Here is an 18,767-nt window from a genome sequence, read left to right as displayed (position 1 = left end):
TGTGTGTGTGTGTGTGTGTGTGTGTGTGTGTGTGTGTGTGTGTGTGTACACATATATATATATGTATACAGGCTTGAAAACTACAGACCCCAATGGCTTCACTTACCACCTAACGTTTTGTCCTGCCCATGTCAGTGCAATTTTGTACCAATTTCCACAGGGAATTAGCAACATGGGGTATAATAAGCTGGCATATTCCCTACCCCAGAACTCCTGAAAGTATCTAATGTTATAGGAAATATCTAAACTCTCTTGCCATAAAGTATACTTAGAAGTTTTATCAAGAAAGACTACATAGTACGTATTAAATGTTGACTTGTGTGATGCAAATAGATACTATTCTGGGCCACCAGTAATGCCATGGATACCTCATCTCTGAGCACAGAATGGGAGGCTTGGGAAAGGGAGGAGTAGCATTTTGTTATAAATCTCACAGGTGCCTGGAGATTCTGGAAGGTCACTGAGTGAGCTGACGTGCTGACTTAGTGGTATCCAAGGCTCAAGCAAGGGGAAAAGTCCACCCTGGAATGAGGCTCAGCTTGTAACAGAGCCAGCCCTCCAATGTGGGAGAAGAGAAGAAAATCACATGCGATGCACCCAGGAGAGGTGTCTCCCCAGCCCACCTGTCCCATCCCTCAAGGTCTCCACAAGAATGGACTCTGCCTCCTGCTTTCGGTGGGTAAATATTTTTCACTGTGATAACTTAACTTTATATAAGCAGAAATCAGTTGTAAAACATACTGAAAATATATATATACTGGAAAGCAGAACCACATTCAAAATACCACAGCAATTATATTGCATCTAAAAATACACTTAATGAGAAAAACACAAGCACTTTGTATGAAAATGTACTGAAAGGCATTTTCCAAAGACCTAGAGTGAGAGATGATATTCTTGGAGTGAAGACACACACTGTGTATTTCTTTACTCTTGCCCAAATTTATTAATATAATGCAATTTCAATCAAAATCCTAATAGTTATTTTAATTTAACAAATTGATCATTAAGGTCATTTGGAAAGCAAATGTGCAAGAATAGTGAAGACATATGTGAAAGAATAATACTGTCGGGAACTTGAGAGCAAGTTCCAAATGTTGAAATGTATATTAATCTAAAATAATTCAAAGTTTGGTACAGATTTGGTCAGGGTATAGAAATACCTGAAATGGCCCCTAGAGGGATAAATAAGACCGAGAGGCTAAGGGGACCCAGGACGCCAAAAAGGGGACCCAAGAAGTCAGAGGGATGAGCCGGAACGGGAGCCTAGGATTTATACAGCAGATTGCTGGTATAACAAGGTCTGTCTGTTGTCTTGGCCCATTTAGATACGTGAACAGAAAAAAACTTTACAAACTCTTGCCCCTCATCATTAAAAAAAAAGGCTATGCTACCAGCAAAGATACAGGCATAGATCAGTGTAACATAATGAAATATAAAGAACACCTATTACATACAATAATTTAGTGAGTAGAAAGTGGCTTTTCAAATCAAGGGGGAATAGATAGACTATTTTCCAAAGGTTGTTGGAAAGTTGCCTACCTGTTGGGCAAACTGATGATAGACAGATAGATAGACAGATGATTCATAGATAGGATACCTACATGCATATATACCTATTTCACTCCACACATAATAAAGTTTCAGTGGATTAAAAATCTAAATGTAAAATAAAGAACTGTGAAACTACTAGAAGAAATATGAGAGAATTATTATGACTTGGAGGTAAAGTAGACCATTTTTTTAAATGTTACAAAAAATCCAGGAGTCATTAAAAGGGGAATGGGTTTGATGAGTTTGGCTACACAAAAATTTTAAGTCTCATATTAAAATAAGTGCCTGATTAAGGAAAAATAGTTACAAAATGTACAACTGAAAAAGTATAAACACCCCTAATATATCAAAAGTGCCTACAAATAAACAATAAAAGCATCTGACTTTAAATGAGTCAAATTTTAAGTAGGCAATTCACAAAAGAAATACAAATGGCCTATAAACTTGAAAAAAGATTCTCTTTATGATCAAATAAATATATATCAAAGCAATATATTCCCCACTGGACTGAAAATAGGTTAATGAGATTGTGGGAAGACAGTACTCTCAGCCATTCATAGTAGAAATGCAAATTGATACAACCTTCTTGGAAGGCAATTCTATAATACACTTCAAAGATCATAGTCCTTGACCCTGCATTCTACTCCTAGGAATTTCTCATTCAAAAATATTCTTTCATATACTCGGAAACACATTGCCACATGATTTGTAATAGTAAAATTTGGGGAGGAAACATATATATATTTGAATAAATTGTGGTAAAGCCATATAACTGAATCTTCTTCAGCCATCTAAAGGATCTAAAGGATGAGTTAGATCTCATCCTATCTAGTAACAGTGATATGAACAGATCGTCCATAACATGAATATATACTGACTGGCGCTTCTGATCTGAATTCAAGACTATGGGGTTTGCACATAACCACTTTTATATTACATCTGTGTCTTCTTTCTTCCACACAAAGAAAGAATATTGATTCTCAAGACTCGGGAGATGATCGAACCTGAATAGCTCATAATTATTTCTTTGTTTTATTGCACATTACACACATAATAATTTCAGAGTAATAATATTAATACTACCATCACCAATACGATTACTGAAAGTTAAAAAGAAATTCTTTTTGGTGCAGCCACTATGGAAAACAGCATGGAGGCTCCTCAAAAAATTAAAAATGGGGTTTTGCCATGTGATCCAGCAATCCCACTCCTGGGCATATACCCAGACAAGACTATAATTCGAAAAGATACAGGTACCCCTCTGTTCACAGCAGCACTATTTACAACAGCCAAGACATGGAAACAACCTAAATGTCCATCAACAGATGAAAGGATAAAGAAGATAAAATGGTATATGTATCCAGTGGAATATTAGCCATCAAAAAGAATGAAATAATGCCATTTACAGCAACATGGATGGACCTAGAGATTATCATACTAAGTGAAGTTAAGTCAGAAAGAGAAAGACAAATATCATATGATATCACTTACATGTGGAATCTAAAATACAATACAAATCAACATATCTATGAAACAGAAACAGACTCACAGATATAGAGAACAGACCTGTGGTTGCCAAGGGGGAGGGGGCGTAGGGGAGGGAAGGAATGGGAGTTTGGGATTAGCAGAGGCAAACTATTATACATAAGATGGATAAACAAAAAGGTCTTACTGTATAGCACAGGGAACTATATTCAATATTCTGTGACACACCGTAATGGGAAAAAGAATATGAAAAAGCATATATATATACATATATATATACACACACACAACTGAGTCATTTTGCTGTACATAAGAAATTAACACAACATTGTAAATCAACTATACTTCAATAAAATTTTTTTAAAAAAGAATTTTTTTTCCATTTTATCTTCTTATTCTCCTCGCACTTTTATAGCTGCAATCTATTTACACTGTCAGAGAATTTAGCCAACTACACACTATTCTCTCTCCCATTAATTGTTTCTTTTTTGTTAGTTCTGCAAGTAATTCTATACTTAGAGCTTACCACAGTTCCTTACATTAATGTCTCCGTAGTTAATTGGGCAGTTTGAAGGTCACGTGCTAGCACAGTCCTCAAAAGTATTAAATTTCCTGCATTCCTGCATACGGATAATAGTTTGTTCCCTTTTTCACTTGAACATCAAGGGCTGGTGGACACAAGCTCCTTGGCTCACACACTTTCCTCAAGTACGTTAAATGTTACTAGCCATTTTCTCCTGGGAAATTAAGCATCACTTGCCAAAACTCTGATAATGATCTAATTTCATTTCCTTTAAAGTCACTAGGTCTTTGGGCCTAGATACCCACAGGATTTTTCTTTTTTTTAGGGTCCAGTAATTATATTAGAATATGTCTTGGATTTAACAGTTCTGTGTCAATATTCTCAGGAATAGAAAATATGAAACATATTTTCAATCTTTAAAGTCCAATTTTTTTTTTTTTTTTAGGAACGTCTTCTTTTTTTAATATTTATTTATTTATTTATTTATGTCTTCATCAGGTCCTAGTTGCAGCACACAGGATCTTTTGTTGCAGCGCGCAGGCTCTTCATTGTGGCACACAGGCTCCGGAGCACATGGGCTCTGTAGGTGCGGCACACGGGCTCTCTAGTTATGGTGTGTGGTGTCAGTAGTTGCCACACGGCACGTGGGATCTTAGTTCTGCACCAGGGATCAAATACGCATACCCTGCATTGGAAGGTGGAATCTTAACCACTGGACCACCAGGGAAGTCCCAGGAAAGTTTTCTTGAATTATGTTTTTTTCTGTTCTTTTGCCTTGGTTTCCTTCTTCAGGGACTCCTATTGCTCCCGTGTTGGATTGTCTTTGCTTATCTTCAATATTTATCTCTCTTGAATACCTTTTCTCCCCTATTTTCCTTCCTTCCTTCCTTCCTTCTTTCCTTATTTATTTATTTATGGCTGCATTGGGTCTTTGTTGCTGCATGCGGGCTTTCTCTAGTTGTGGCAAGCGGGAGCTACTCTTCATTGTGATGCACAGGCTTCTCATTGCAGTGGCTTCTCTTGTTGCGGAGCATGGGCTCTAGGCGTGCAGACTTCAGGAGCTGTGGCATGCAGGCCTCAGTAGTTGTGGCTTGCGGGCTCTAGAGAGCAGGCTCAGTAGTTGTGGCACACAGGCTTAGTTGCTCCGCGGCATATGGGATCTTCCCGGCCCAGGGCTCAAACCCATGTCCCCTGCACTGGTAGGCAGATTCTTAACCACTGCACCACCAGGGAAGCCCTATTTTCCTTTCTCTTTGATTTTTAATTTCTCTCTCCTGTCACCTTCTATTTCTATTAAGATATTTATATTATTTTCGGTTCCTTACAGTTTAGTCTTTATTATTTTTTTTAATTTCTAATTCTTTCCTGAGTTCTCTCGCTTTGAGTTTTTCTAATTATGTTATATCTTGTATCATAATGTCTTTTATTCACTTGAAATAGAAAGTTACACTTTGTTCTGCTTTATGGCATGTCTCTTTGCCTGCGGAAATGTTATTCTGGTCCTTATTCTCTTGTTTTCTTATAACAGCTTTGTACTGGATTTCATCTTGATTCTTTTCTGTGGCCCTTTTTATGTGAAAATAATTTTCCTGAACTTTTAGGAGGCATTGTTCAGAAGCTGGAAATATTAACTTCCTAGGGATCTTTCTTCTACCCTTTTGTATAGCGTTCAAAAGTATGCGGCTTGCTCTCTGAGATTTCCTGGCCCTGTTCTCTCCTCCCACTTTTATCAGGACTTTATCTCCTCCGTCTCTACGGTCCCTTTCTTGCTCAATTTTGATTCCACAGTCAGCAGTTTCTCATGAGTATGGGCCCTACCCTGGAAGGGGTCTTAGATGGTTAGCTTTAAGAGTCCCTAGGGGTAGCAATCTGTTCCCTATTGCTTCCCTTGCACTGTCCCTCTGCTGAACAAAATCTCTCCCAGTTTCAATGAGGTTCTCAAATTGGCCTGTCATGCTCTACAGTAAACACTGGGTGGGAGGTTGGATGAGGCCCAGAGTCTTCTGAGTTTGGGGCTATGTTTAGTTTTACTTCTCCCTCTTTAACTGTATCCTCTTGTATGTACGGTCCCTGATATTGCTCCGAGTCCCCAGATTTGCCTGGCAACTGTAAGGGAAGGGTCAGGGGTGAGGCTATGAAGACAGCTGAGGTTTCCTCAGAATCACCAGCATCTTACCCACTCTGGGGCCCATTCCTTAAAGATATTTCTTGCTAAGGTGTGGCTAGAATTTGATTTGAATACCCTAGAGATAGTTGCATTTTAATAGGAGACACCTTACCTTTAACCAAACAAGTGACTTTCTAATGGTGGGGTCTCATGGCAGATGGATAAAGAATGGTTGTCAATAACCTTCTGACAGTCATTAACTAGAGCCCAGGTTCCTAAGCAAGGGGCAGAGGTGGTGTGGCCTGGGCAGTAATCTCAGCAGAGAGAGAGTGGAGACTGCATGCTGGGAGCAATGGGGATGGATAACTTGGGTGGTAGGGAATGGTTACAGGATCCCAAAGTACCGAGACCAGCCAACACCACTGACCATACCAGAACAGGACAAAGATGTCCTGAAGATGGAAAAATGGTAAAAATGTCATCAAGAAAAACCAGAATCCAGTGCAGGTAACTACTTTCACACCCTTCTGTGGTTGCAAATACCAAAGAGGTAGGAGACTGCCAGCAGACGTAAGACAAAGGTCTTGCTTCCAGGTGTGAATGACCCAGAGGGAAGTACCAGGCAGCCAGAATTACCTTACTGGTGGATAAGGGAGTGGGGTGAGAAGGCTGATATCAGAGAAACCCTGGGGGTGAAGGGGCAGAATAATGTCACAGCACTTTCCACATACCTAAAACTGTGTTCACAGCTACTGAATACATACCCAGCATCCCAATTAATGGCGTTAGTCTCACTTTTGAGATGAAGAAATTGAGACTCAAAGGGGCCAGGTGGCCTGCTGAGGATCACATGATGACAAACCAACTGGTGAAAGATTCAAATCTAAGTCATCTTCCTGCTCCACAGTCTTCACTCTTCAAGACTAGACTTGGGTCTAACTTGTAACTCTGCCGCCAATTGGCTGTGTGACCTTTTTCTGACTGCTTAGCCTCTCTGAACCTAAATTCCCTCATCTCAAAAATGGAGATAGTTCTCAGAGTCCTGTGTGTCTCATGTTTAGTATGGTGCCGGTGCACAGAAAGCCCTTAGAATCCACGTGCCAACCTCCCATCCACTGTCAGCTGCCATCTGTGCATAATCTTTTAAGCAACCGTTAATCTGCTGCCATCCTCCCTCCTACCTGCTTCATTTTCTTCATTAAATCTATAGAAACTGTCTGGTAGAAAGAGTTATATGACATCTGTGGGAAGTACAGGGGGAAAGATTACAGTTTTATCAATGAATTCCAATGATTTTCCCCCCAATGACATTTCAGAGCAGGCAAAAAAACTGCTTTTCCTACAGAGTCGAATGAAATTAGGAGAAGTATGTTTTCTGTCTCATTGCAGGGAGATAATCCAGATAATCCTTAAACATCTGACAGTCAGTAAAGCTCAGTCAGAGATGAGTTCAGAGGTTAAACCCTCCAGAACAGCTTCTAAGGCCTTGTCTAGGAGTCACAGCTGAGACGTGTGTTGAGGAAGGTAAAGGAGCCAGAGGGGCTTTCAGAAATGTTCTAACCCTATTCTCATATTTCACAAATAGGGAAACCGAGGCCCAGAGAGGGGAAGTTACTTGTCCAAGTAACCGCCATGCCTGAAACTGGAACCCAGGGCTCCTGACTCCTAGGCCCAGGATTGGCCCAGCACAGTTAGCAACCTGTCCTTTGGAACTGGGACTTCCCCATCATCAGAAGCAAGTCCTGGCTCCACCACTTCACGGTGGGCTGCTGGGACCTCAGAAAATTGTTTAGCCTTAGTTTTCTCGTGTGTTAAAATGGGAATGATAAATTTGCCCTCACAGGATCAACAGACATGAGGAGGTGAACGGCCTGGCACAATTCCTAGCCCGTGGCAGGCACTCAAATGGGGTTCCATTCCTCTTCCTGTCTTCACTGATGTTCCCCCAGAAGCAAAGCCTGGCACAGGATTTAAACGCAAGTCGTTTATCTGGGAAATGATCCCAAGAAACACCAGTAGGAGAGCGGGGAAATGAGCAGTAAGGGGATTAAGCGAGCCAATACCGGTACGTGAATAAGTAGGTTACTCTGTGGGTTACTGGGCTCCACCCCCCAATGACCTCTCGGAGACAGTGTAGAGCGGCGGTCCCCAACCTTTCTGGCACCAGGGATCGGTTTCGTGGAAGACAATTTTTCTACAGACAGGTGGCAGGGGAGGAGGGGAAGGGTTCAGGCAGTAATGCGAGCGATGGGGAGCGACAGATGAAGCTTTGCTCGTCGCTGCTCACCTGCCTGGGGGTTGGGGACCCCCGGTGTAGGGCATACCTTAGAGTCCCGCACCTCCATCCACTCTGAGGCTGAGGAAGCTAGTTTATCTATTCTCCAACTCCTTCATTAGCCCAGGGTCGACCCTGGGGGTATCACTCCCAGCACTTCCTGCCTGTCCCAAGCACAAGCTGAGATGCCAGAGGAAGCCCTTGGGAGGGTATCACAGGTGCTTGCAGTGGGCAGCCGTCCATGTGCCTGAGAACGCTGAGTGCCCGTGGAATATGGGCAGTGCTCTGAGAGCAGCTGCTGCAGTCCACGGCCCCCCGCACCGCTCAGATCCAATTCTGCTCCACATCAAGTTCATTCTCTTCTGTCCCTCAATTTTTCCCTCAATTTTTCAAGGTGCTGATAAGGCAGGCTGGGACCTGGGACCCTTTCCTGGAGTGTCTGCACCTGGACAAAGGTCTCCTTGAGCAACAGAATACAAAGAAACGATAAGGGATTAAAAATAACCTCACACATGCACAGTTGGGGCAAAGTATGAACAATAAGATACAAAAAGGCCAAAACCCAACTGCCATTTCTGAGGTGTCCCGGGCAAAAGCGGGATACTGGGCATGATTCCTGCACGCAGGACCACCCACGGGGTGAGCCCACCACCTAAGCCACTCTTCCAGCCTGACCTACCCTCACCGCATTTAAGGAGCCAGCTCTCCTCCCTTCGCTCGGGGAGCAAGGAAGGGCATCTGTTTCTTGTCCCGGCTTCCTCATGCTCAGCAGGAGTCCCGGTAAAGCCTTGCCTGAATTTCCCGTCTAGCCTCTTGCCAATTTTTATTGATTAAAAAGAGTCCAAGAATCTGGGTGGGTAACAGTGACTGGTCACAATTTCTTTTATAAATAAACAAACTTACAACAGATGGTTCAGTGGGACAGGCCCCAGGTCCCACTGGGGCAGTTGGTCCTGAGCTTTTGATACTCATCATGAACCTCCTTGTTGCGGGATGGATTCTGTCCCCAAACAATTCATGGGATGAAATCCTTACCCCTAGTACCTCAGAATGTGACTGTTTCTGGAGATAGGGCTTTTAAAAGGGTAATTAAGGTAAAATGAAGTCATTAGGGTGGACCCCAATCCAATCTGGTGTCCTTGTAGGAAGAGGAAATTTGGGCACAGATGGATACAGAAGAAAGACCATGTGAAGACAGAGAGAAGACAGCCATCCACAAGCCCTCAAAAGAAACTAACCCTGCTGATTCCTTCATCTTGAACTTTTAGCCTCCAGAACTGTGAGACAATAAATTTCTATTGTTTAAGCCACCGGTTTATGGTAATTTGTTACGGCATCCCTAGGAAGCAAATACACTCCTCTAGCCCTTTATCTAGCGTGCCCTTGGCCAGCCCTTCCACTGGTCTAGGCTCTTGTCACTCCTTCATTTCGAAGGGTCCGAGACCTGGGTACCATACTCTGGTACCACACCTGTTATTACTTGTTCATGATTATCTCCAGGTTTACAAGTACCAAAAGGTACCCCAGTGCATCCGCTGAATTCCAGACATATTCTTTCCTGCCCCCATTATGTAGCAACAACACAACCCCCCTGTTATTCTCCTACCTGTATTACAACTCCTTTCTTGGGCTGCTGGTGTACCAGGCAAAGGCTGTAACTTTACAGGATCCCTTCCTGTGCCCTTGGGAACTAGGACCTGAGGTCCAGCAGAGCCTAAAGTTACAGAGATGGAAAACCCATATCTCCCAACAGGGGTCACTGGAGTGATGCTAAGAGGACCCACCTCTGGTTCCCACTCCAAGGGACCAGATCATCCCATGCTGGGACCCAACCCTCTTCTGCTTATCAGCAGGTCTCACCAGCTTCGTGTCAGTAGCTGAGAGCAGTTCTAAGATCAATCCACCTCCACATTTTTCTGCTAGTGTGTCATGGATCGGGTTCAAGGAGGGGGTCAACAGCCTGCGCTGCCATCTGATCCAGAGCAGTGTTGGCTCCTTAAATAAAATATATACTAAAAATACAGATGGGGTGGAAGGGCTGTTACCAGATGATGGACCAATGTGCTTTATAGAGAACAGGAAGGCTCCCCTGCCCTGGAACTAGAGATTGACAGTCACACACTGACTGCAAGAGTACCTACCATACAACGATTCAGGGCTTACTCTTCTGTGCACACCTGCATGAGCCCAACATGGTGAGGAAACAATGGGTGGGGGAGGGGAAGGAACCTGTTCCAGGTCACTTAGCCCACAGGGGCTGACCTGAGATATAAAGGGAAGCCATTTCCTCCCAGAGCCCCTGCTCCTCACCCAAAAAGAGGTGACCAAGCCACACTTCCAGGCGGTGTGGTTCTTTGTAAGGCAGACCTCGGAGATATTGCAGGTTCAGTTCCAAGCCATCACAATAAAGCAAATATCGCGATAAAGCACGTCACACAAATTCTTTGGTTTCCCGGTGCATATAAAAGTTATGTTTACACTCTGCTATGGTCGATTAAGTGCGCAAGAGCATCACGTCTTAAAAAACAATATACATACCTTAATTTAAAAATACCGTATTGCTAAAAAGTACGAACCGTCATCTGAGCCTTCAGCGAGTCGTAAGTTTTTGCATAGTCACAGCAAAGATCACTGATCACAGATCACCACGGCAAATATAATAGTAACGGAAAAGTTTGAAATATGGCGAGAATTTCCAAAACGTGACACAGAGACAGGAAGTGAGCAAATGCTTTGGGGAAATGGCGCCGATAGACTTGGGTGATGCAGGATTGCCACAAACCTTCAGTTTGTAAAAAACACGTGATCTGCAAAAGCACGTTAAAGCGAGGCAACAAAACGAGGACCGCCCGCCGGCACCCAGGCTACAGTCAATGAGAGCTACCTCCTCCCGGCCCTCGCCTGTACCCATGTGCGGTCGTATTTGTTATTTCCACCAAGACATGTGCTCATTTTGTGTGAACCACGGAGTTAACTCCAAAACGGCCCCACCCTGCAGAAGGACCCCTGCCCAAAAAGCCGACTTTAAGAAATCTCGTGCTGAAGTTTGGCTGGGAGGGGCAGCCAAACACCCCACAAATGTTCTGCTTTTCAGTGTGTGAAGTTAAAAGAAGCTTTTAGGAAATGGGCATGTTTACTCCAAACCAGCAATCAAACCTTTGTTCCTTTTTTAATATCTTTGAGGCAGTAACAGTTGTGAAGGCAACTGGGGTGGTATTTACCATTACAGGCAGGTCGATGCCATTTCATCTGCCAAGGTATCTCATCCGGGAACAGAAAAGAGCCGTTTCGGGGGTGACAGGATGTCACACAGCCCCAAGCCGCTCCCCAGCCATTGGGTGGCAGGGCTGCGGGAGCTCTTTGAGAACACAGCGTGTGACCTCTGCTCTGTCTCCACATGGATGAAAGGATAGAAGAGCGTTCTGTCGATCCTGACATTCTGCCTTATTTAATGGCTTCCGGAGAACCCATTGCTTAACTGTCTTACGGCCAAAAGAAAAGAAAAACGGGGCCCTGAGAGGTGCTTCATGTCAGGGGGAGGACGGGAATCCTGGCACTGGAGCTGCAGTGAGATCTTGGTGCATTTTTACTGAGCAAAGGGTTTTAGGTCTGGAGGCTTGACTGAGAAGGGGTCAACAAGGTGGTCTGTAACTGCTCCCAACTGGTTTCCAAACCTGAACACAAAGAAGAGACTGAGCAGTGGGGGAGGCTCACCTGACAAATGGTGTGGGGAGAGGAGAGTGGGCCCGGGTGTCCAGCAGACCTAGATGGAGGCCTCTCTCTGCCCCTCACTGGCTGTGTGACCCTGTGCCAGCGACTCTTCTCTGAGCTTCGGTTTCCTCGTCTGTTAAACTGGGGACGGCATTACCCATCTCATGAATTCATGAATATCACAGGAACGGTTCCAAGCAGACTGTGAGATGAGGATTTGGAACAAAGTGATTTTGTAGGAAATGCTCCCAGGAAAACCAGTAAGACGGAAGGAAACGAGCATCAGAAAGAAAGATCCAGCAGGCCTGCCGTACCTGAAATGTGGCCCACAGCCCCGCAGCAACACCACCGCCCGGGGTTTGCTGCCAGCGAAGAATTTTGAGGTTCTCTTTGACCTACGAAAACAAAATCTGCTTTTTAACAAGATCCCAGGGGATCTGAAAAGCACTGGTGGAAGACACCCCATGGGGGAGGATCCGTCCTTGATGAAGGGCTGCCGCCCAGGGCTGGGGGTGGGGCAGTAGTGCAAATCCGCCCCCCAGCAGCTTCCTCTCCCCACCCCTGGCAGCCCCCCTTCCCCGCTGAGGACAGAGGCACAGGGACTCGCTGTTGGAAGTGAATTCAGAGGAGCAAGTGCACAGAACTGGCACTTTAATCCAGTCCCTTTAATCTCCATCTAGAACCTCATATGTCAGAACAGCTCTTGGAGATGCGAGTTTATATTTTCATCCTACAGTTTTCCCCTTTGCTCCCTCCATTCAGATGGGAAGCCTTGGCTTTTAATTCCAAAACCAAAGACTAGGGTTCGAGAGAGTTAAAAAGAGGTCCTCAGAGGACACGGGGAGGGGGAAGGGTAAACTGGGACAAAGTGAGAGTAGCATGGACATATATACACTGCCAAATGTAAAACAGACAGCTAGTGGGAAGCAGCCGCATAGCACAGGGAGATCAGCTAGGTGCTTTGTGACCACCTAGAGGGGTGGGATAGGGAGGGTGGGAGGGAGGGAGACGCAAGAGGGAAGAGATATGGGGATATATGTATATGTATAACTGATTCACTTTGTTATACAGCAGAAACTAACACACCATTGTAAAGCAACTATACTCCAATAAAGATGTTTTAAAAAATGAAGTAAATAAAGAGGTCCTCAGAGATTCGGGAACAGGGGCAAGGAGGCCTATGTTCCGCCTCCCAGGCAGCTCCCTGTGCCTGACACTTATCCACGCTGCACCCATGCCCCACTAATCAGGCTAAGATGCAGGGACGCTGTCAGCCACCCAGACAGCAAATCTTGAGCAGCCTGAGATTCTCAGCCAACGTTTACAGCTGCACTGATGCAGCCCAGAAACAATTCCCAGCCCTGGCTGTACAGGAGAATCACCTGGGAGCTTTTAACCATCGGCCTCCACCAGATACCCTGACTCTGTTAGGTGCAGCCCAGGGATGGGGAATCTTAAAATCTCCCCGGGTGACACGCCTGCAGAGACAAAGATGAGCGGTGCTGGTCCAAGTGCTGTATGGGAGGCATCCTGAGGCTCTGCGCCCCCCAGCACAACTGGATCCACTTAGCTACACAGAGCAGCCAGGCCCCACCCACCTCGGGTCAGAGGTCATCCAAGCCCATCCAAGGTCAACAGACCAGGGAGCAACCAGGGTTCTGGATGTTCTCAGGCCAGCTCCTCTTTCTGAGGGCTGGCTCTGTTGGGATTCTGAGTTTCAGCCCCTGCTCTGCCCCCAACTCTGGTCACTGGATCCCATCCCTGTGCACTTCCTTCTGGAGTGACCACTGAATGTAGATGGAAGAACCCAGAAGCGGGGGGCAGAAGCTGTGGATTCAAGTCCTGACTCTGCCCCTAACCAGGGACACTCAATAACAGGTTAAGAAGATGCTGTGAGGCAGCTGTTGCTTTTCTCTGGGAACATTCATTCCCTCATCCACCACACATGGTCCTGGTGGGACTATAGGTCAACAAGCCCCTCTTCCAGCCCGGAGGTAGACACCTGACCCAAATGAGGCCAATCTGACTCACCCTCTCAGGAATGTGTATCTTGAGCAGAGTGACCCAATAATTTTTTTTCTAACCTCTTTATTGGGGTATAATTGCTTTACAATGGTGTGTTAGTTTCTGCTTTATAACAAAGTGAATCAGTTATACATATACATATGTTCCCATATCTCTTCCCTCTTGCATCTCCCTCCCTCCCACCCTCCCTATCCCACCCCTCTAGGTGGTCACAAAGCACCAGGCTGATCTCCCTGTGCTATGCGGCTGCTTCCCACTAGCTATCTATTTTACATTTGGTAGTGTATATATGTCCATGCCCCTCTCTCACTTCGTGTATATGTCCATGCCCCTCTCTTACTTCGTCCCAGCTTACCCTTCCCCCTCCCCCAATAATTTAAAACAAACTGCTCTGTTCATTCATCCCAGTAGAAGCAGCCTGAAATCTGCTGACTAACTCCCCAGGGGCACCACGGTTTCTGTTCTTTCAGGGAAGTTTCTTCAGTTTTTCCTTTGTTTTTCTAAATTCTCCACCCATATCCTCCCAACGAATTCCTTGTTTGCTCAAGTTAGCTACACTCAGAATCTGTTGCTTACAACCAAAGAATCCTAACTAATGCAACATGTCTTATTGTCCCCACTTTACAGATGAGAGAGCTGAGGCCCAAGAAAGGCTAGGCTCGATGTATGGTTATCCAGCCACTGAGTAACAGAACCAGAACTCTAATCAGGTCTCCTTCCTCCTCTACACATCACGCTCCTCTCAGTAACAGACGTTTGGGAGCGAAGTGTTGGGGAAATAATTTCTCTAGGAGAAAATCAATGTATAGAGGGACCCAGACTGAAAGCACCAATCTCATTTGTTTGGGTTCCAGGCAGAGCCCTAAGAAGTCAGTACAAAGGCACTGACGGTGATTAGAAGCCTGAGAGCTCAATACGGCTGAACCTTCAGGCAAGCTGGCCCGGGACCCACAAAGAGAACAGCAAGTCATCAACAACGTGGCTGAATAAGATGTCCCTCATTTGTATCCCCTCAACACAACAACAATTCGCTGCCCATCGATGGACGAAAGCGCATCTGTGGGAGCTGTGGGATCCAGCCCCATACACCACAGGACCGGGAAGAGTCTTGCCCACCTGTGCACCAGGTAATGGGTAGACAAACCTCGGTCCCGCCTGCTGACCCTGCAGTGGCCCATGAACTGGTTCCACTTCCTCTTGGTTACGGCCCAGGAGCCCCTAGAGAACACTGTCTAAGAACCGCTCACAGATGAGAGACCCATTGTGGAAGTCCAGGTTTCCAGCAGAGAAGTTCTAGCCCACTGTCACAGCAAAAACAATAAGATAAAAACACGAGTGTGGATGCAGTGGAGAGGATAAAAGGGACAATCTGACTTTACTCGCGTCACCATTCACCCAAGGTGGCACAGCTCAGTGTCAAGAGAGATCTTCTTGGCCCGTGATTCCTCCCACGGGGGAAAATGAGATCACGTGAGTGAGTGAGCGAGGGCTCGACCTCCCCGACCGCACAGGACGCTGCCAAAGAGGCCCATTTCTCCCACTCCCTCAAGAGTAACTGAGTCATGAGCTGCACGATTGGAGGACGGGAAGAGCATGGTAGAGCAGCAGACAGGACCTCAGAAGGCATGAAAGGAGCAAGGACCCTGGACTCCATCAAGTAGCCTAGCCACGAGCCACTAGGAACACCTCGCACACAGATCCACACCCCTGGTCCACGGACACACTCAGTACTCCATGTGCCTCCCTCCTGCCACAAAACCCCAGCCTAGGGCTGGCTCTCGGTGTGTACCCCTGATGGCAGCGAGAGTGAGCTTTGCCAGATGGCTAGGGAGCTAGCCCAGAAGGCCAGCCAAATGCAGCCCAGGGAGACACCACAAACTTGAGATTTAGTTCTACCCTTGGGAAAGCACAAGGGAGGACGCCAGTACCCTGCCTGATGTGTTGCAAGATCAAGAGAAGGCAGGCAACTACAAGAATCCTGCCACAAGGGGGAGGAAGAAGCGTGGGGCAGGTATATCCACAGAAGGTCTGAGAAATTCTCAGACTCCCTGGCACAGCGGTCACCAGGGGCTGGGGGGCTGGGGAAATGAAGGGATGTCAGTCAAAGGGTACAAACTTCCCTCTGTTATAAGATGAGTAAGGTCCGGAGATCTAACGTACAGCATGGTGATTACAGTTAACAACCCTGTATTATATACTAGAAAGTTGCTAAGAGAGTAGATCTTAAATAGATTTAAGATTTTTCTCACCACACACGCAAAAAGCAATGGTAATAATGTGAGGGGATGGAGGTATTAACTAACCCTACTTTAATGATCATTTCACATTATATGTGTATTAAATCCTTACATTGTACACCTTACACTTACATCATATTATCTGTCAGTTACAGCTTTTTAAAAATATTTATTTATTTATCTCTTTGGCTGCGCCAGGTCTTAGCTGGAGCACGCGGACTCTTAGCCGCGGCATGTGGGATCAAACCCGGGCCCCTGGCATGGGGAGCGTGGAGTCTTAACCACTGGACCACGAGGGAAGTCCCTTGTCAATTGTACCTTAATAAAGCTGGATAATAAATAAAATTAGGACAATAGTAAAAAAAAAAAAAAAAAAAAAAGAGGAACCACAAAACTGGAGATTGTCCTTTTTTTCCTTTTTAAGGAATGTTTTGACAACTGTAAATAATTTTCAAGGTTAATGGCATCTTGATTCACAATAATGAAAGTCTCATTTATCTACATATTAGTGTCCTGAAGGTAGCTTAATTTACATAATCATAAATTGCATTTCAACTGTCCTCATCAGCGTGTTCCCCATTTGATGAAAATGAAAACGGTAATTTTATTTGGGCTCAATTGCATACAAACTGCATTTATGCAGCATGAGAAAATAGCATTTTAACCTATCCAGCAAGTTAGGCTCATTACAAAAAATAAGAATATTGGTTAGAACACTTTCAGTTCCCCAAATGTTTTTGAAGGCCCCAGTCATTGTTGTATTATTACCCAATTGGTTTTCACTGTATTTGCTCAAAGCTGGAAAAAGCTAAGACCTCACAATGAAAATGGCCCTTAGACTCCAAGGTCCAGGTAGCCGGTGGGCCCCAAGATTCCAAGATGGCGGGGCGGGGGGAGGACACAGTGTGCAGGGACCCCTCTGTAACCAGCACGGAGGATACTTCCAAAGACTGAGAAGTGGGAAGGAAATCGCGCTTCATTATGACACAAGACAGACTGATCCAGTATACGGAGTCAGCTCACGCAGTTGTGAACACAGGCCTGGCCCCTCTCCCCACCTGGAGGGGAACCCACTGCGTCTCTGAGGGTTTGTGACCTCCCTCTGACCACTGGTTTCCTGTGCAATGCCAGTCTCTGAGCTAGAGGCAGTGAAGAACCCCAGATATGAACAAAAGCTTGTACTGTCCTCACAGGCAGGAGATAAGATGGCAGAACTTGTTGCGAGCCAAGAAGGAAGGAATGACCCTCCTTCACAAATGCCCTGTGAGGGGTCAGCCTTGCCGTGCGCGTGGGGGCACCAAGGCTCAGCAAGTGAAGCCACCTGCCCAGGTTCACTAGGTGTCGTCGTCTGTTTGTGCAGCTTTAACAGAATATCATAGGCCGGGTGACTTCTAACAAAGGATATGTATTTCTCCAGTTCTGGAGGCTGGGAAGTCCAAGGTCAAGGTGCCGGCAGATCCCATGTATGGTGAGAGCCAGCTTCCCGGTTCATAGATTTCTGTCTTCTGTGTCCTCACATGGCGGAAGGGGCAAGGGAGCTCCGTAGAGTCTCTTCTAAGAGTGCTCATCCCATTTACAAGAGCTCTACCCTCAAGACCTAATCACCTCCCACAGGCCCCCACCTCCTAATACACCACATTGGGGGTTAGAATTTCAGCATACGAATCTGGGGGGGACACAAACATTCAGCCCATAAGACCCAGCCAGTGTCAGAGTCACAATGCAAGGCAGGCAGAAAGTCTTAAACGTTCAGCAGGCGTATGGAGCTCAGGTTCCCTGGGAGCCAGGGGGAAAAGCAGGGTGGAAGTGTGGCCAGGTGCAGAGCCACAGGGGTCTCCCCGTGACGTGACCCTTCCCCGCTGCCACCGCAGTGGACATTAGCCCACATGTCAGTACCTACGGCTCCCACCGCAGCTGGGGGCTCTGCACCGCTCTCTGCAAGACGTGTGAAAAGCTGAAGTGAGAAAGGCACATCTCACCAGCAGGATCTTCAGAGCCCACTTAGCTCACACCACCTCTGGGCTCTGGCGAAGTGGGACCCACTTCTTGCTAATCAGGGCTCTGACGGCTGTTCTGCACATCGGACGTCACAGCTCTCTGACCCAAAGCTGAGAGCAGATAGAGACTGAACTATGGAGAAAACGGCCAGACAAGGTCGTTAGGTGTAAGGAATGAATGTGCTCAGCTGTGGACCAGCACCTGTTCCCAAGGTACAGTGGGCAAGACAAGAGACTTCTCCAGGCGCCGAGCAGGCCAACGGGGAAAGGAGTGATGCATCTGTTTCTGGTGCCACCTGGCAGTGTGTCAAGCCCTTTAGAAAACGATTCTCAGACACTATAGTTCTCTGTAGACCAGAGATGGCACAGGGGGCAGGGGGATGCAACAAAACCAATTTACAGGATGCAAATTGGTGCAACATTTGTCATCTTTCACGGGGCTTTTGTGACATGAGGCACACCTAGGACGGCCGTACCTTGTTAAGACGGTGCTCTGAAAGGCAGCCTTTCTCAGACAAGCATCTCCTGGGGAGCCTGTTCAAACCGCAGAGGCCAGACCCACCCCAGACCCTCTGCACCTCTGATTGGTGAACAAGCATCCCAGGTGGCTCTGGGGGACCCTGATGAGAAAGCAGCCCTTTATCTCTTACGGCCGGCTCAGGACCCAGGACCTAAGACCCAAAACTCCAGACCCCAGCCAAATTCCTAGGCCTCTTGGTTCAGAAATGCATCTGTAACCTTCTATCTACAATCCTTCCAAGGGTAGCTTTCACACCTGACTTTAGGATGACAGCAAAAAGATTCGATGAGCATGACCAAGGTCACATTCCATAAAAACACTTTGTTGGGGCTT

The sequence above is a fragment of the Aethalodelphis obliquidens genome, unplaced genomic scaffold (assembly GCF_003676395.1).
Source record: "Aethalodelphis obliquidens isolate GAN/ISIS:26980383/991018 unplaced genomic scaffold, ASM367639v1 scaffold20, whole genome shotgun sequence".
NCBI classification, from domain to species: domain Eukaryota; kingdom Metazoa; phylum Chordata; class Mammalia; order Artiodactyla; family Delphinidae; genus Aethalodelphis; species Aethalodelphis obliquidens.
Note: the sequence above shows the minus strand (reverse complement) of the source record.